Raw genomic sequence first — 16,839 nt, forward strand, 5'->3', positions numbered from 1 at the left:
ACATCTCAGTTGCTCCCTTTTCCTTTCTCTAAATTTTGTTGTATACATGCTTGAAAGAATGTATTGCCAGGTTGTAGTGCCAGGTTGAAAGAATATCTTAAGACCAAAGGCGAGACCAGTCACTGGAGTTTCTGGTTCTTTGCAGGGTCTCCAGATTCTTTGCAACAGCAGCATTTGGTGTCTTCTGAGCCAGACTAACATGCCAAATGCAGGAGTGACAAGGAGGACTGTTCAGATAATGCATAGCCACTTAATGGGATGGACAAGCTATAGATCATGACTGCATCCAGATTCTCTGAATTCATCATGTACACCATGGAACATAAACTCTTATATTGAATGGTAATAAAAGGTAATATCCCAGCATCTATTCTTCTGTCTTTGTTATTGGAGTAATACTATTACATTGTAATAAATTTAAAATATTTTAAACTTCTTTTCTGATTATTAAAGAAATATAGTCTCTTTTGAAAGTAGAAGAAATGTATAAAGATGCAGAGAAAGATTTACTGCATAATCTCACCACTTAGAGGCCTATAGAATAAATTTGGTGTTTTGGCCCTGATTCATACAAATATTATTGCTGGGTCTGCAAAAATGGAGTATCTCCCCCTGGTGGGAGCTTCCTGAATTGCAGGTAATGCAGGTGATCGATCATTTACTAAGAAAGAAACAACGGAGAAAAGGAAGAGATAGATTTGTTCACCTTTATTTCAAGACAAACGGCTTTGGAAGATTCAGCAAGAGCTGGGGAGAGGGGATGGAAGAAGCACAGGCTTGGAATCAGAGGAGGAACACAAAGGTGATGGAGAGGGTTTCCAAAAAAGATTCATTTATTCAACTTTCTTGTCCTAAGGCACCTCTGCTTGTTACTATTATTAAATTTCTTCATATTTCATTGGCTACAGTACAGTAAGTTGAAGACAGTGTAAACCTGCTGTTTTGATTGAGTAGCTCTTTGGGAGCAAATTGAAACATAGGCTTCCCACATTTGAAAATCAGGCAAAACTATTTAATCTTTCTAACGTTAGTTTCTATAACTTTAAGAGAGCAAGATGAAAGAAAAAAATAACAAAGACAAACAAACCAACCTAACCACAACCTTTCTCTTTGGGTATTAGAGAACTGGCAAAGTGGCTGTGAGGAGAATCTGTGACCCAGTGACCCTGGAAATGGGATTTATTTGCAGGAACTAAATAAAAGGGGCATGATTCTCTCCCATTTAAACTGTGCTCTAAAAGGTTTCCACTTTAATTATATTAGTCACCACAGGAGGCCCAATGCTCAGGCATTGCCTAGGCAACCCTCTGTCACAGATGCTGATGCTGCGCTGGGGGCTGGGGAAGGGCAGCTGGACCATAGCAGGGATTTCTGACCTTGTCAAGTTTGAGGGTCTCCCTAAATGTCAAGCTATTTCTGGTACCTCCACAGGCTAGTGCTTGTGCTTTCAGAAGCTCTTTGTATATTGCATTTGTTCATTGCCACAGCAGCATCAAGTTTGAAAAATGCAAGCTCGCGTGTGGAACAGGTGCTGCTACTTTCTTAGGCTGCGCTCACTGCTTGGTGAGCATGCCAATTCCAGGGGCTCTTTGGTTGCTCTGTGGCCCAATACTGGGTCTTTCTATGCCAGGAGACCTCTGTAAGCCTTTCATGGCAGCGATGGTGACGGGCCTCCCAAGACTGCCCTGGGAAAAACTGCAAAGAGGCCCTTTTACCCTCATCTCAGTGTAAAATTAAAGAGCTCATAGATGGGCAAATTCTCCTGAATGCAGGGTCTTTGATCTTGGAGCCCCTGGACTCCGGCAGGGCAGGGCATGGAAGTTGGATGAGGGGCTTCTGGTCTGCATTGAAATCCTGTACCAGATCTTGTGTGTGTGTGCTTTTTGCTAGGGTCTGTCATTTCTCCAGATTCTCAAAGAGAGTCCAGGAATTTGGGAAAAGTTCGGAACTGCTCTGCCTTAAAAGATGCAGGTCTCATCAAGACACGGCTGAATGGAACGATGGCAATCACGTGGATTATCATTGCAATTGTAGCAACAAATCCCAATTACTGGGCATCTGCATCAGGCCGGCACTGTGCTTGAGGCTGTGGGGACGTATTCTTCTTCTGTAACCCGTGGTCCTCATGAGTGTCCTTCCCGGTGGGCATTACTCTCCCCTTTCACAGAGTGAACTCCTGAGGCTCAGAGTGTCAACACCTCGCCAGGGTCCTGCAGAGACAGAGTGGCAGAGACTAGACAGGGTCCCAGGTCTGGTGCCTTGATGCTGGTGCCTCTCTGGGAAATCACCCCGGGAAGGTGACAATGGCTCAAATGAGGTGTCCTCCTGGGAATCCCTGCAAATGTGTGAGAGACTTTGCCTTCCCATCCTGTCTCTTCCTGGAGAGCTGGGAGGGAGACCTTGTTTTTAGAGTTGGTGTCAATCTCCTGAGAAAATCCACACGTCACAGGCAAAGTCTCAGGTGAGGTCCCTCCAATCAGCAGGTGGGGACTTCCCTGGTGGCGCAGTGGTTAAGAATCTGCCTGCTAATGCAGGGGACACTGGTTTGAGCCCCAGTCTGGGAAGATTCCACATGCCGCGGAACAACTAAGCTTGTGTGCCACAACTACTGAGCCTGCACTCTAGAGCCCGCGAGCCACAACTACTGAGCCCGTGCGCCACAACTTCTGAAGCCCACATGCCTAGAGCCCGTGCTCCGCAACAAGAGAAGCCACCGCAATGAGAAGCCTGTGCACTGCAACGAAGAGTAGCCCCCGCTCGCCGCAACTAGAGAAAGCCCGCGCGCAGCAACAAAGACCCAACGCAGCCAAAAATAAATAAAAAATTTAAAAAAAATTAAAAAGAAATCTGCAGGTGGATTCTCACCTGCAAACACACAGAGTGCTGGGCTGTTCCCAAGAGAAGGTGCTTCATTCATTTCTCTAAAGCTTAGCCATTCAATTTTGCTCACACAAGACCTCAGCTGCTTTTAAAGTGGGAAACAAACACTTGAGTTCAGGGTGCTAATATCCGACACTGGACATCAGTGGCCCTCTGTCACTGGGGGACAGGTGCCCAAAGCCTCTGCTGAGATGAGACAACAGCACAGGGGAAGAGCCTGTCTGGACCTTGTCACAGGGTCTTGGTGGGTGTCTCTGGGTCCAGGTGAGGACCTGAGCCCCTCTTTCAGTGTCTTTGTCCTGCAGGCCACCTGGCAGACTCCACTCACCCTCCATGCCCTCCCTCGGGTGTCACCTGCCTCCTCTGGGACCCTTTCCCGACTCCCGGGGCATCTCAGCCTTCCTCCTAACACGACCCAGCCTGCCCTGCACGCGCTGTGCCCTTTTCACTAGGTTTCTCTCCTGAGGGCGGGACAGTGCCCGCCTCATCTCTGTGTCCCCAGCACCTGCACCACCCCCCCTCCCCCTGCCAACATCTCACCTTTCAGCTTCATTCTCAGACTAGCTGTTCATGAGAAAAGGGTGCGGGGTGAAGGCAGAGCCCTCACCTATCACAGCCTCCAGGGCAAGGCTGCGTTCTGTCTCAACCTCTCTGTGCCACTTACAAGCTATGTGACCTCGGGCAAGTTACTTAATCTCTCTGTGGCTCAGTTTCCTCACCAGTAAAATGGAGATAATAATAGTGCCTACGTCATACGGTTCTGTGAAAAGTAAATGAGCCCGTACATGTAAAATGCTTGGTACAGTGCCTGGAATAGAGTCATAAATGTTAGCTCTTTTGGTTATAATTACTATTATTATTCATTTTCAGCTCAACAACCTATATATGCTCCTCATTAGCCACAGGATAAACTTAAAATTTGTTTTTCATTGACCTCTCTACTCTGGCCGCAAATCCCCATTTAGGCTTATCACTCATTGGAGATGAAAAACACATTCCCATGTATTTTTCCTTCTGACACTTCTGGTCACCAAATGTGTGACGGTTTTCCCACACCAGGCAATTGTGCATGACACCAGCTGGGTGTCCTTTAATTCACTTCAAATCTGACATTGTCTACCTGGAGTCAGCTTCAGATCCTACCAGGGAAGGGCTTGGTCGCACAAGACTGTCCCCACTTCAGACCTGTCACAATACCCAGGTCTTTACCTGCATTTCTGAGCCGCTGGCTACACATCAGGTTCCCAAAACTCCTCCTTGGATTTGATCATTTGCTAAAACAGCTCACAGAACTCAGGGAAACAATCACCTATGTTTACTAGTTTATTATGTAATAAAGGATACAGATGAACAGCCAGATGAAGAGATACAATAGGTGAGGTCTGGGAGGGTCCCCAGTTCAGGAGCTTCTGTCCCCGTGGAGATGGGGTGCATCACCCTCCAAGCACACGGATGTATTCACTAGCCTGCAAGCTCCTAGAACCTGTACTATTGGGATTTTTATGGGGCGTCATCATGAAGGCATGATTGATTGTTAACTCCATTTCCAGATCCTCTCCCCTCTCTGGAGGATGGAAGGTGTGGTGCTGAAAAATTGCAAGCTTCCAGTCATGGTTTGGCCTTTCTGGTGACCAACCCCCATCCGAGAGCCACGTAGGAGCCCACCCAGAGTCACCTCAATAGAACAAAAGATGCTCTCATCCCTTAGGAAATTACAAGGGTTTTAGGAGCTCTGCATCAGAAACTGGGGTCAAAGGCTAAATGTTAGAACAAAAGATTCTCCTAGAGCCCCTATTTACAAGGGTTTTAGAAGTTCTGTGTCAGGAACCAAGGGCAGAGACTAATGTATATATTTCTTTTTGTTTTACACTAGTGCATTTGACACACTAGTCCAGCTTCTACCTCCTTCTTTGTGCTGTTCCCCTGCCTACTTCTCGTTTCTCTGCTCCTTTAATTCCCTTCAACTTTTGTGACCCCAGGGATGTTGCATGCCGTCCATGAAAACTGGTCTGGACACAGAGCCCAGTAGGGGTGGCCTTGACTTTCTCCCACTGCTTCAGGTGTGGAAGCCCATGGAGGGCAGAGCTTCCTCTGTCTGCTCCTCAGTTTGGCTGGTGCAGTACTTGGTCAACTTTTATGGAGTGAATTTGTGGTCTACTTTGGTGTTCGGAAAGAAACTTCCTACGCCTGGCTTTATTAAGATGAAAGACCCCCTTTATCTTGATTTTCTTGGAAGGCAAAAAAAAAAAAAAAAAAAAAAAATCAAAGAAATAAACCCTGAAACGTCTACAGTTTTCTATAGAAGGCACTATTTCTGAGCTAAATGATTTTTTTCCTAAAGGAAAATTTAGAAATTGTAGCTCCTGGTGGAATTAAAGGAATGAAAATGAAGTCATGCAGAGATTCACAGCAGCTGAAGAACTCTGTTTGGGACTCTATTTTGCTACCTTCTACACTTTGGTAAAAAATTCAAGCTTCTGGGCTTGGTTCAGCTTTGCAGTAACCCGTGTCCCTTGGGCTTCTCCCCAAATTGCATCTTTTCCTAGATTCAGTCAATTATTTGCCTTGGAGTGCATTAGTTTTTCTGAGAACTTCTACACAACCTGACTCTTCCGGTTGTTCACCGGCAAAGAAATCCTTTGATTTCAAACCAGAAAGTCCTCACAGATCATTTGGAACCCAGGGTGACAGGGAAATGTCTCACCTTATCCCTTCCATCATGTCAGCCCTTCCTTTCCTCCCTGTTCCTTTTCTGTCACAGAGCTGTGCCTCTTTATTTATTTATTTATTTATTTTTTAAGGAATTCTTTTTTATTTTTATTTAATTAATTAATTAATTAATTTTTGGCTGTGTTGGGTCTTCGTTTCTGTGCAAGAGCTTTCTCTAGTTGTGGCAAGCGGAGGCCACTTTTCATCGCTGTGCACGGGCCTCTCACTATCGCGGCCTCTCTTGTTGTGGAGCACAGGATCCAGACGCACAGGCTCGGTAGTTGTGGCTCACGGGCCTAGTTGCTCCGCGGCATGTGGGATCTTCCCAGACCAGGGCTCGAACCCGTGCCCCTGCATTGGCAGGCAGATTCTCAACCACTGCACCACCAGGGAAGCCCAACCTCTTTATTTTTTATTGGAGTAGAGTTGATTTACAAGGTTGTGTTGGTTTCAGGTGTACAGCAAAATGATTCAGTTCTATATGTATATATTCTTTTTTCAGATTCTTTTCATTATAGGTTATCACAAGATATTGAATACTGTTCCCCGTGCTATACAGTGGGTCCTTGTTGTTTATCTATTTTATATACAGTAGTGTGTATCTGCTAATCCCAAACTCCTAATTTATCCCCACACCCCGCCAGCTTTCCCCTTTGGTCATCATAAATTTGTTTTCTATGTCTGTGAGTCTGTTTGTTTTGTAAATAAGTTCACTTGTATCATTTTTTTAAAAAAATTTTGAATTTTATTTTATTTTATTTATTTTTTTATACAGCAGGTCTTTATTAGTCATCAATTTTATACACATCAGTGTATACATGTCAATCCCAATCACCCAATTCATCACACCACCACCACCACCTCCCTGCCGCTTTCCCCCCTTGGTGTCCATACGTTTGTTCTCTACATCTGTGTCTCAATTTCTGCCCTGCAAACCAGTTCCTCTGTATCCATTTTTCTAGGTTCCACATATATGCGTTAATATACGATATTTGTTTTTCTCTTTCTGACTTACTTCACTCTGTATGACAGTCTCTAGATCCATCCACGTCTCTACAAATGACCCAATTTTGTTCCTTTTTATGGCTGAGTAATATTCCATTGCATATACGTACTGTATCTTCTTTATCCATTCATCTGTCGATGGGCGTGTAGGCGGCTTCCATGACCTGGCTATTGTAAATAGTGCTGCAATGAACATTGGGGTGCATGTGTCTTTTTGAATTATGGTTTTCTCAGGGTATATGCCCAGTAGTGGGATTGCTGGGTCATATGGTAATTCAATTTTCAGTTTTTTAAGGAACCTCAATACAGTTCTCCATAGTGGTTGTATCCATTTACATTCCCACCAACAGTGCAAGAGAGTTCCCTTTTCTCCACACCCTCTCCAGCATTTGTTGTTTGTAGATTTTCTGATGATGCCCATTCTAACTGGTGTGAGGTGATACCTCATTGTAGTTTTGATTTGCATTTCTCTAATAATTAGTGATGTTGAGCAGCTTTTCATGTGCTTCTTGGCCATCTGTATGTCTTCTTTGGAGAAATGTCTATTTAGGTCTTCTGCCCATTTTTGGATTGGTTTGTTTGCTTTTTTAATGTGGAGCTGCATGAGCTGTTTATATATTTTGGAGATTAATCCTTTGTCCATTGATTTGTTTGCAAATATTTTCTCCCATTCTGAGGGTTGTCTTTTCGTCCTGTTTATGGTTTCCTTTGCTGTGCAAAAGCTTTGAAGTTTCATTAGGTCCCATTTGTTTATTTTTGTTTTTATTTCCATTACTCTAGGAGGTGGATCAAAAAAGATCTTGCTGTGATTTATGTCAAGCGTGTTCTTCTTATGTTTTCCTCTAAGAGTTTTAAAGTGTCTGGCCTTACATTTAGGTCTTTAATCCATTTTGAGTTTATTTTTGTGTATGGTGTTAGGAAGTGTTCTAATTTCATTCTTTTATATGTAGCTGTCCAGTTTTCCCAGCACCACTTATTGAAGAGACTGTCTTTTCTCCATTGTGCATCCTTGCCTCCTTTGTCATAGATTAGTTGACCATAGGTGTGTGGGTTTATCTCTGGGCTTTCTATCTTGTTCCATTGATCTATGTTTCTGTTTTTGTGCTAGTACCATATTGTCTTGATTACTGTAGCTTTGTAGTGTAGCCTGAAGTCAGGGAGTCTGATTCCTCCAGCTCCGTTTTTTTCCCTCAAGACTGCTTTGGCTATTCGGGGTCTTTTGTGTCTCCAAACAAATTTTAAGATTTTTTGTTCCAGTTCCATAAAAAATGCCATTGGTAATTTGATAGGGATTGCATTGAATCTGTAGATTGCTTTGGGTAGTATAGTCATTTTCACAATATTGATTCTTCCAATCCAAGAACATGGTATATCTCTCCAGCTGTTGGTATCATCTTTAATTTCTTTCATCAGTGTCTTATAGTTTTCTGCATACAGGTCTTTTGTCTCCCTAGGTAGGTTTATTCCTAGGTATTTTATTCTTTTTGTTGCAATAGTAAATGGGAGTGTTTCCTTAATCTCTCTTTCAGATTTTTCATCATTAGTGTATAGGAATGCAAGAGATTTCTGTGCATTAATTTTGTATCCTGCAACTTTACCAAATTCATTGATTAGCTCTAGTAGTTTTCTGATGGCATCTTTAGGATTCTCTATGTATAGTATCATGTCATCTGCAAACAGTGACAGTTTTACTTCTTCTTTTCCGATTTGTATTCCTTTTATTTCTTTTTCTTCTCTGATTCCCATGGCTAGGACTTCCAAAACTATGTTGAATGATAGTGGTGAGAGTGGGCATCCTTGTCTTGTTCCTGATCTTAGAGGGAATCCTTTCAGTTTTTCACCATTGAGAATGATGTTTGCTGTGGGTTTGTCGTATATGACCTTTATTATGTTGAGGTAGGTTCCCTCTATGCCCACTTTCGGGAGAGTTTTTATCATAAATGGTGTTGAATTTTGTCCAAAGCTTTTTCTGCGTCTATTGAGATGATCATATGGTTTTTATTCTTCAATTTGTTAATATGGTTTATCACATTGATTGATTTACGTATATTGAAGAATCCTTGCATCCCTGGGATAAATCCCACTTGATCATGGTGTATGATCCTTTTATTGTGTTGTTGGATTCTGTTTGGTAGTATTTTGTTGAGGATTTTTGTGTCTAAATTCATCAGTGATATTGGTCTGTAATTTTCTTTTTTTGTAGTGTCTTTGCTGGGTTTTGGTATCAGGGTGATGGTGGCCTCATAGAATGAGTTTGGGAGTGTTCCTTCCTCTGTAATTTTTTGGAAGAGTTTGAGAAGGATGGGTGTTAGCTCTTCTCTAAATGTTTGATAGAATTCACCTGTGAAGCCTTGTGGTCCTGGACCTTCGTTCGTTGGAAGATTTTTAAGCACAGTTTCAATTTCATTACTTGTGATTGGTCTGTTCATATTTCCTATTTCTTCCTGGTTCAGTCTTGGAAGGTTATATCTTTCTAAGAATTTGTCCATTTCTTCCAGGTTGTCCATTTTATTGGCATAGAGTTGCTTGTAGTAGTCTCTTAGGATGCTTTGTATTTCTGCGATGTCTGTTGTAACTTCTCCTTTTTCATTTCTAATTTTATTGATTTGAGTTCTCTCCCTCTTTTTTCTTGATGAGTCTGGCTAATGGTTTATCAATTTTGTTTATCTTCTCAAAGAACCAGCTTTTAGTTTTATTGATCTTTGCTATTGTTTTCTTTGTTTCTATTTAATTTATTTCTGCTCTGATCTTTATGATTTCTTTTCTTCTGCTAACTTTGGGTTTTGTTTGTTCTTCTTTCTCTAGTTCCTTTAAGTGTAAGGTTAGATTGTTTATTTGAGATTTTTCTTGTTTCTTGAGGTAGGCTTGTATAGCTATAAACTTCCCTCTTAGAACTGCTTTTGCTGCATCCCATAGGTTTTGGATTGTCGTTTTTTCATTGTCATTTGTGTCTAGGTATTTTTTGATTTCCTCTTTGATTTCTTCAGTGATCTCTTGGTTATTTAGTAACGTATTGTTTAGCCTCCATGTGTTTGTGTTTTTTACGTTTTTTTCCCTGTAATTCATTTCTAATCTCATAGCGTTGTGGTCAGAAAAGACGCTTGACATGATTTCAATTTTCTTAAATTTACTGTGGCTTGATTTGTGACCCAAGATGTGACCTATCCTGGAGAATGTTCCATGTGCACTTGAGAAGAAAGCGTAGTCTGCTGTTTCTGGATGGAACGTCCTATAAATATCAATTAAATCTATCTGGTCTATTGTGTCATTTAAATCTTCTGTTTCCTTATTTATTTTCATTTTGGATGATCTGTCCATTGGTGTCAGTGAGGTGTTAAAGTCCCCCACTATTATTGTGTTACTGTCGATATCCTCTTTTATCGCTGCTAGCAGTTGCCTTATGTATTGAGGTGCTCCTATGTTGGGTGCATATATGTTTATAATTGTTATATCTTCTTCTTGGATTGATCGTTTGATCATTATGTAGTGTCCTTCCTTGTCTCTTGTACCATTCTTTACTTTAAAGTCTATTTTATCTGATATGAGTATTGCTATTCCAGCTTTCTTTTGATTTCCAGTTGCATGGAATATCTTTTTCCATCCCCTCAGTTTCAGTCTGTATGTGTCGCTAGGTCTGAAGTGGGTCTCTTGTGGACCGCATATATATGGGTCTTGTTTTGTATCCATTCAGCAAGCCTGCGTCTTTTGGTTGGAGCATTTAATCCATTTACATTTAAGGTAATTATCGATATGTATGTTCCTATGACCATTTTCTTAATTGTTTTGGGTTTGTTTTTGTAGGTCCTTTTCTTCTCTTGTGTTTCCCACTTAGAGAAGTTCCTTTAGCATTTGTTGTAGAGCTGGTTTGGTGGTGCTGAATTCTCTTAGCTTTTGCTTGTCTGTAAAGCTTTTGATTTCTCCATCGAATCTGAATGAGATCCTTGCCGGGTAGAGTAATCTTGGTTGTAGGTTCTTCCCTTTCATCACTTTAAGTATATCATGCCATTCCCTTCTGGCTTGTACAGTTTCTGCTGAGAAATCAGCTGTTAACCTTATGGGAGTTCCATTGTATGTTATTTGTCGTTTTTCCCTTGTTGCTTTCAATAATTTTTCTTTGTCTTTAATTTTTGCCACTTTGATTACTATGTGTCTCGGCGTGTTTCTCCTTGGGTTTATCCTGTATGGGACTCTCTGTGCTTCTTGGACTTGGGTGGCTATTTCCTTTCCCATGTTAGGGAAGTGTTTGACTATAATCTCTTCAAATATTTTCTCAGGTCCTTTCTCTCTCTCTTCTCCTTCTGGGACCCCTATAATGCGAATGTTGTTGCGTTTAATGTTGTCCCAGAGGTCTCTTAGGCTGTCTTCATTTCTTTTCATTCTTTTTTCTTTAGTCTGTTCCGCAGCAGTGAATTCCACCATTCTGTCTTCCAGGTCAGTTATCTGTTCTTCTGCCTCAGTTATTCTGCTATTGATTCCTTCTAGTGTAGTTTTCATTTCAGTTATTGTATTGTTCATCTCTGTTTGTTTGTTCTTTAATTCTTCTAGGTCTTTGTTAAACATTTCTTGCATCTTCTCCATCTTTGCCTCCATTGTTTTTCTGAGGTCCTGGATCATCTTCACTATCATTTTTCTGAATTCTTTTTCCGGAAGGTTGCCTATCTCCACTTCATTTAGTTGTTTTTCTGGGGTTTTTTCTTGTTCCTTCATCTGGTACATAGCCCTCTGCCTTTTCATCTTGTCTATCTTTCTGTGAATGTGGTTTTTGTTCCACAGGCTACCCGATTGTAGTTCTTCTTGCTTCTGCTGTCTGCCCTCTGGTGGATGAGACTATCTAAGAGGCTTGTGCAAGTTCCCTGATGGGAGGGACTGGTGGTGGGTAGAGCTGACTGTTGCTCTGGTGAGCAGAGCTCAGTAAAACTTTAATCTGCTTGACTGCTGATGGGTGGGGCTGGGTTCCCTCCCTGTTGGTTGTTTGGCCTGAGACAACCCGACACTGGAGCCTACCTGGGCTCTTTGGTGGGGCTAATGGCGGTCCCCTGGGTCCCGATGAGCACACTACTTTGTGTGTGCCCTCCAAAAGTGGAGTCTCTGTTTCCCGCAGTCCTGTTGAAGTACTGCAATCAAATCCCACTAGGCTTCAAAGTCTGATTCTCTAGGAATTCCTTCTCCCGTTGCCAGACCCCCAGGTTGTGAACATGACGTGGGGCTCAGAACCTTCACTCCAGTGGGTGGACTTCTGTGGTATAAGTGTTCTCCCATCTGTGCGTCACCACCCAGCACTTACGGGATTTGATTTTACTGTGATTGCGCCCCTCCTACCGTCTCACTGTGGCTTTTCCTTTTTCTTTGGATGTGGGGTATGTTTTTTGGTGAGTTCCAGTGTCTTCCTGTTGATGATTGTCCAGCAGCTAGTTGTGATTCTGGTGTTCTCGTAAGAGGGAGTGAGAGCACGTCCTTCTACTCTGCCATCTTGGTTCCTAATCTCTCACTGATTCTTATTGAGGACTTTCTTATATATTTTGCCACCAGGTGACTCTTAAACTGCTTGATCCAAATGGAAGGTAGTGTGGGACTGTCAAATGGGGATCACGTGCATGATGCCCTGCTTTTCCAGCTTCTAGGGGATGCTCGTATTCTGTGTTCTGTGGCCCCTTTCCAGGCAACGGTTGTATCACTCCAACCTCTATCTTCACATCCCCTGCCTCTCCATTTGTATCATTTTTAAAGATTTCACATATAAGTGATATCATGATATTTGTCTTTGTCTGTCTGACTTACTTCACTTAGTACAGTATGATAATCTCTAGGTCCAGCCATGTTGATGCAAATGGAATTATTTCGTTCTTTTATATGGCTGAATAATATTTCATTCCATTAATATTCAATTACATACGCACATATATATATATAGTAATTGTGTGTGTGTGTGTGTATAAAATTTCACTGACCTTGGAATGGATGATTTGGTTCAGATGCAGTGAATGTGGAGCACTTGTGTGCGTGTGTGCGTGTATGTGTGTGCCCATATGTGTGTGCATGAGTGTGAGTGTGTGTATATTAGTGTATGTGTGTGTGTGCGTGTGACACAGCTGAGTGTGTGGGTCTGGGTGCTGCTGAGAGTTTGTACCAGGAAGACATGGCAGTGGGCAGAAACAGGGGTACTTGTGGGTAGCAGTGCTCCTGCCATTTTGGGGTTCATATTATCTCTCTGTTCCCTGCATATACCCCTTTATTTATCTTGGAGCAGAGCAACTGTTGAAATGATATCGATAATTTAAACGATATCAACATTTCCCCACATACCCTGTTTTTCATTATCTCTCAAAGCAAAAAGAGAGATATGTAACACAGGGTAAACTCAGAGTTTAACAAGTCAAATCAATGAGCATTTTCTGAGGACCTGTGGTGCCCAGCTCCCTGTTCATTCCTGTCTCCCTGCCCTTTTGCAAGCTGTCCTTGTGGTGCCCTTCCCTCTGGCCTGTGCCTTGTCCAATTCCTGCCCATTCCTCAAAGGCTAACTCTGGTCCTACTGCAGCCAGGAACCATCTTCCAACAACTCAGGCCACCATCTAGTGGGTCCCAAATGTTTGCTGGTCTGGGAGAGGGCTGCTCCTCACAATCACCCAGAGGCTTTTAGAAAACACCAATGCCCAGGCCCCAGTGCTATATAATCTGATCAGTGGCTCTGGGGTGGGCCCTGGGCATCTGTATTTTTAAAAAGCTCCATAGGTGATTCCAATGCTCACTTGGGGTGGGGGTAGCTCCAGAGGCCAAGCAATATGTCCAGTTGCTTTCCAGTTGGCCTTGTGGTTAGGAAGCCACCTGAAGATGGGAACTAGCTTTATGTCTCTCTGGTCTCTCCTGAAGAGCCTAGCTGAGCTGGAGACAATTGATGTCATTAGCATTCTAGCAAATCACAGAGTCACATTCACTGATGACTCGAGTTTGTGTCCCTAGCCCAGGCCTGTCCTTTGGGTCCTAGTCTCACAAAACTGTGCCAATTATTAAGCTGGTATCTCCCAGCCCCTACCCCGACTTTCTGGACTCGGTCCCTGATGCTGAGGCTGGGGCTCTGCAGATATAGCATTTTTTTTTTTTTGCCAGCTGTCTCCATGTGGTTCTGCTACTAGGGGGCACCAGAGGAAGACTGGATGCCTTGAAGGGGGTGAAGGAAAGAGCTCCTTTCTGTCTTGTTCCCTCTTCTGGGTGGCATCACTGTCCTTCCCAGTGATGGTCCTTCCCAGGCTGTGGCAGTTTAACTGTTACTGTCAGTTTCCAGCTCTTTTCCCCGCACTCCTAGAACTGGCCTCCTGGAACTCCCCCAGAGACGCCAGCACCAGTCTGGCAGCAACCCTCACTCAGAGATCTGGGCCCCAGCTCAGCAGGGCTCCTCCTCTGAGCCTCTGGTTCTGATAACCCCATCCTCTTCCCTTCATTTCCCCAGTCCTAGGGGTGACAGTGGCTCCTAGGGGTGATAGTTGCCACCTCTGTGTTATCCCAGTGTCCCTTTTCTGTCCTGAGTCCTCCAACCTCTATTGAACCAATTGCCATATTCAGTTCTCTCTGTTAAAAGGACTGGTGTGGTTTCTGTTTTCCAGATTGAATCAGGCTGATACAATAACCAGCTGCTGCTACTTGATTCTGCTCACTAGTCCCTCAAGTATCTCCATTCATCCAAGGCAGAACTCTATTGTTTCCCAAAACTGAAACTTGTCCATTCTTTCCTGTTTGGATCCGTCACCCACCCAGTGCTTAATCCAGAATCTTCGACACCATCCTTGATTACTCTCTCCTGCCCACTCATACTCACCCCACTGGTCCAAAAGGGCTCTTGATTCCACCTCTAATCTGTCCCCCCAGCCCAAGTAACCACGCTTGTGCTGTCTTCCTGCCTTTTCTCTTGGCTCCCTGCAACTCACTGCCCATACAGAACCGAAAGTAACACTACTGAAATATAAATAGGGTTGTGACATTGCTTGGCTTACAGCTTCCGGAGATGCATGACCTCTGTGATGGCCCACAAGTTCTGCCAAGGCCATTTACCCGTCCTTCTTTCCTCCTTGTTTCTTGCAGTCCAGCCTCCGGGGCTGTGTTCCTGTTTTTTTTCCTGCCACAAGACCTTGGCACCGGCTGCAGCTCTATCAAGAATGTTTTTCTCCTCTGCTTGTCACATGACTGGTTCCTCTCCATTCTTAAGGAGACAGGTTTAAATTCATCTCTTGGGAGCCCTTCACTGACAGCCTCTGTCTTAGTCCGTTTGGGTGGCTATAACAAAGTATCATAGACTGGGTGTCTTATAACAACAGAAATTTATTTCTCACAGTTTTAGGGGCTGGAAGTCCAAGATAGGGTGCCAGCATAATCAGGTTCTGGCAAGGACCCTCTTCTGGGGTGCGGGTGGCTGTCTTCTCATTGTGGTGGAAAGAGAGTGAGCTAGCTCTCTGGCTTCATCTTATAAAGGCACTAATCCCATTCTTGAGGGCCCCACTCTCATGACCTAATTACATCCTAAGGTAATTAGGAAACACCATCACATTGGGGTTAGGGTTTCAACACATGAATTTTGGAGGACACAACATTCAGGCCATTGCACCCTCTTTAGAATCGATACCTCCCAGCTCCATGCTCCTTTCCTCCCTAGCACTTTTCATCATTTCTAGTCATCTATATACTTATATCTTTATCTGTCTTCCTCATTAGACTATAAAATATGTGGGGCAGGGACCATGCCTGTTGAATTTCCCACTGTGTTCCTTGCACCCAAGTCTCATTACAGATGTGTTAAATGAATGAATGAATCTAGAGTGAATATAAAAAGAAAAAGAAAAAGAAAAAAAGTAAGAAGAGGAGAGGTGCCAGAAAACTACCATTTTCTTAGCTATCAACTGTACGAATATACTGTAAGCTCTTTTCAAGTAGACACTGCCACTAATTATCTGTTCCTATAGCCATACACTGTTCTCTAAAGAAAGACTGATAGGGATGCTGAAATACGTAGATATACAGAGAGATTATGGCTGGACACAGTGGTGTATATAGATGAATCTCTTTGTTATATTTGGCACATAAATATATATATATACACACACAGAAACATATATGTACTACTGTGTACATGCAGAATTACAAATCACTATATTGTATGCCTGTAACTTATATTGTACATTAACTATACTTCAGTTAAAAAACTTTCCTCTTTAACAGTATTTTCCACTTTGTAACATGCTTTCATGTATATTACTCATTCGAATTTGACAACAATCCGAAGAAGCAGGGAAAGAAACATTATTCTTATTTAATTAAAGATCAGCTCTAAAATACCTAATCAAACCACATCGTCATATAGACAAAGAAACTGACATCCAGCGTGAGAGAGGGACTCACTCAAGGCCACGCAGCTGGTTAATAAAGTGCTGGTATTACATCAGATTCTTGTCTCCCTTTTTATACCACAGGAAGGGTCCTGGGAGGGTGCACTCTGTGTGAATCATAACCTCAGGGAACAAATGATGTGCAAGGGTTTCTGCATCATTAAGAAATTTCATCTTGTATTTGGAAGAACAGCTCAGCTACCGCTTAAATGGGCCTCTCAGAGAATCCCACTAACTTCTTGGTTGCTGAATGCAAGTTTACACGTTCTCCAGAGAGGCAAGATCAGGGTGCTGGTGCTTATCTGATTCTGGCCATCCTACTTGGCTCTGTGAGTAGGTGTGATCATTGTAATGCAAAATTCATATCATTCTTTTTTTTTTTTTTTTTAGTTTAATTTCATTTTAGTTTATCAGTAGTAAAATCCCTGCTGGCATGTCATTTAATTTGCTCCCCGTGCTAATGATGATTTTGAAGGCTTTTACAGAAATGATTATATGGTAATACCAAATCTGATGGTGGATTCAAGCCATCATTTATAGTAATAGGATCATAACGAAGCTCCCTCGGGCATTCCTTCTGGTAATGCTGTTGGGAGGCGGGGCAGGAATCTGCTTGGCTTCATCTCACATTATTAGAAGATCATCACTAGGGATCTTTCACAGGGAAAGGGGCTTTCCTGGCTCTGATGCTGAGCCTCTGGGCAAAATAATGGGTTGCAAAGCCATGGTCCTCCGGGTGAAGCCAGATGAGCTGGCCACACCTGCCACGGGACAGCTCATGAAAAGGATGGGATTAGAGGAGGTGGAGACCACTGACCACCGGTCCCTTTCCATGCCCACTCCCACTTCTGTGCGTAGACCCTCATGGTGCAAA

The sequence above is a fragment of the Eubalaena glacialis genome, chromosome 6 (genome assembly GCF_028564815.1).
Source record: "Eubalaena glacialis isolate mEubGla1 chromosome 6, mEubGla1.1.hap2.+ XY, whole genome shotgun sequence".
Taxonomy (NCBI): domain Eukaryota; kingdom Metazoa; phylum Chordata; class Mammalia; order Artiodactyla; family Balaenidae; genus Eubalaena; species Eubalaena glacialis.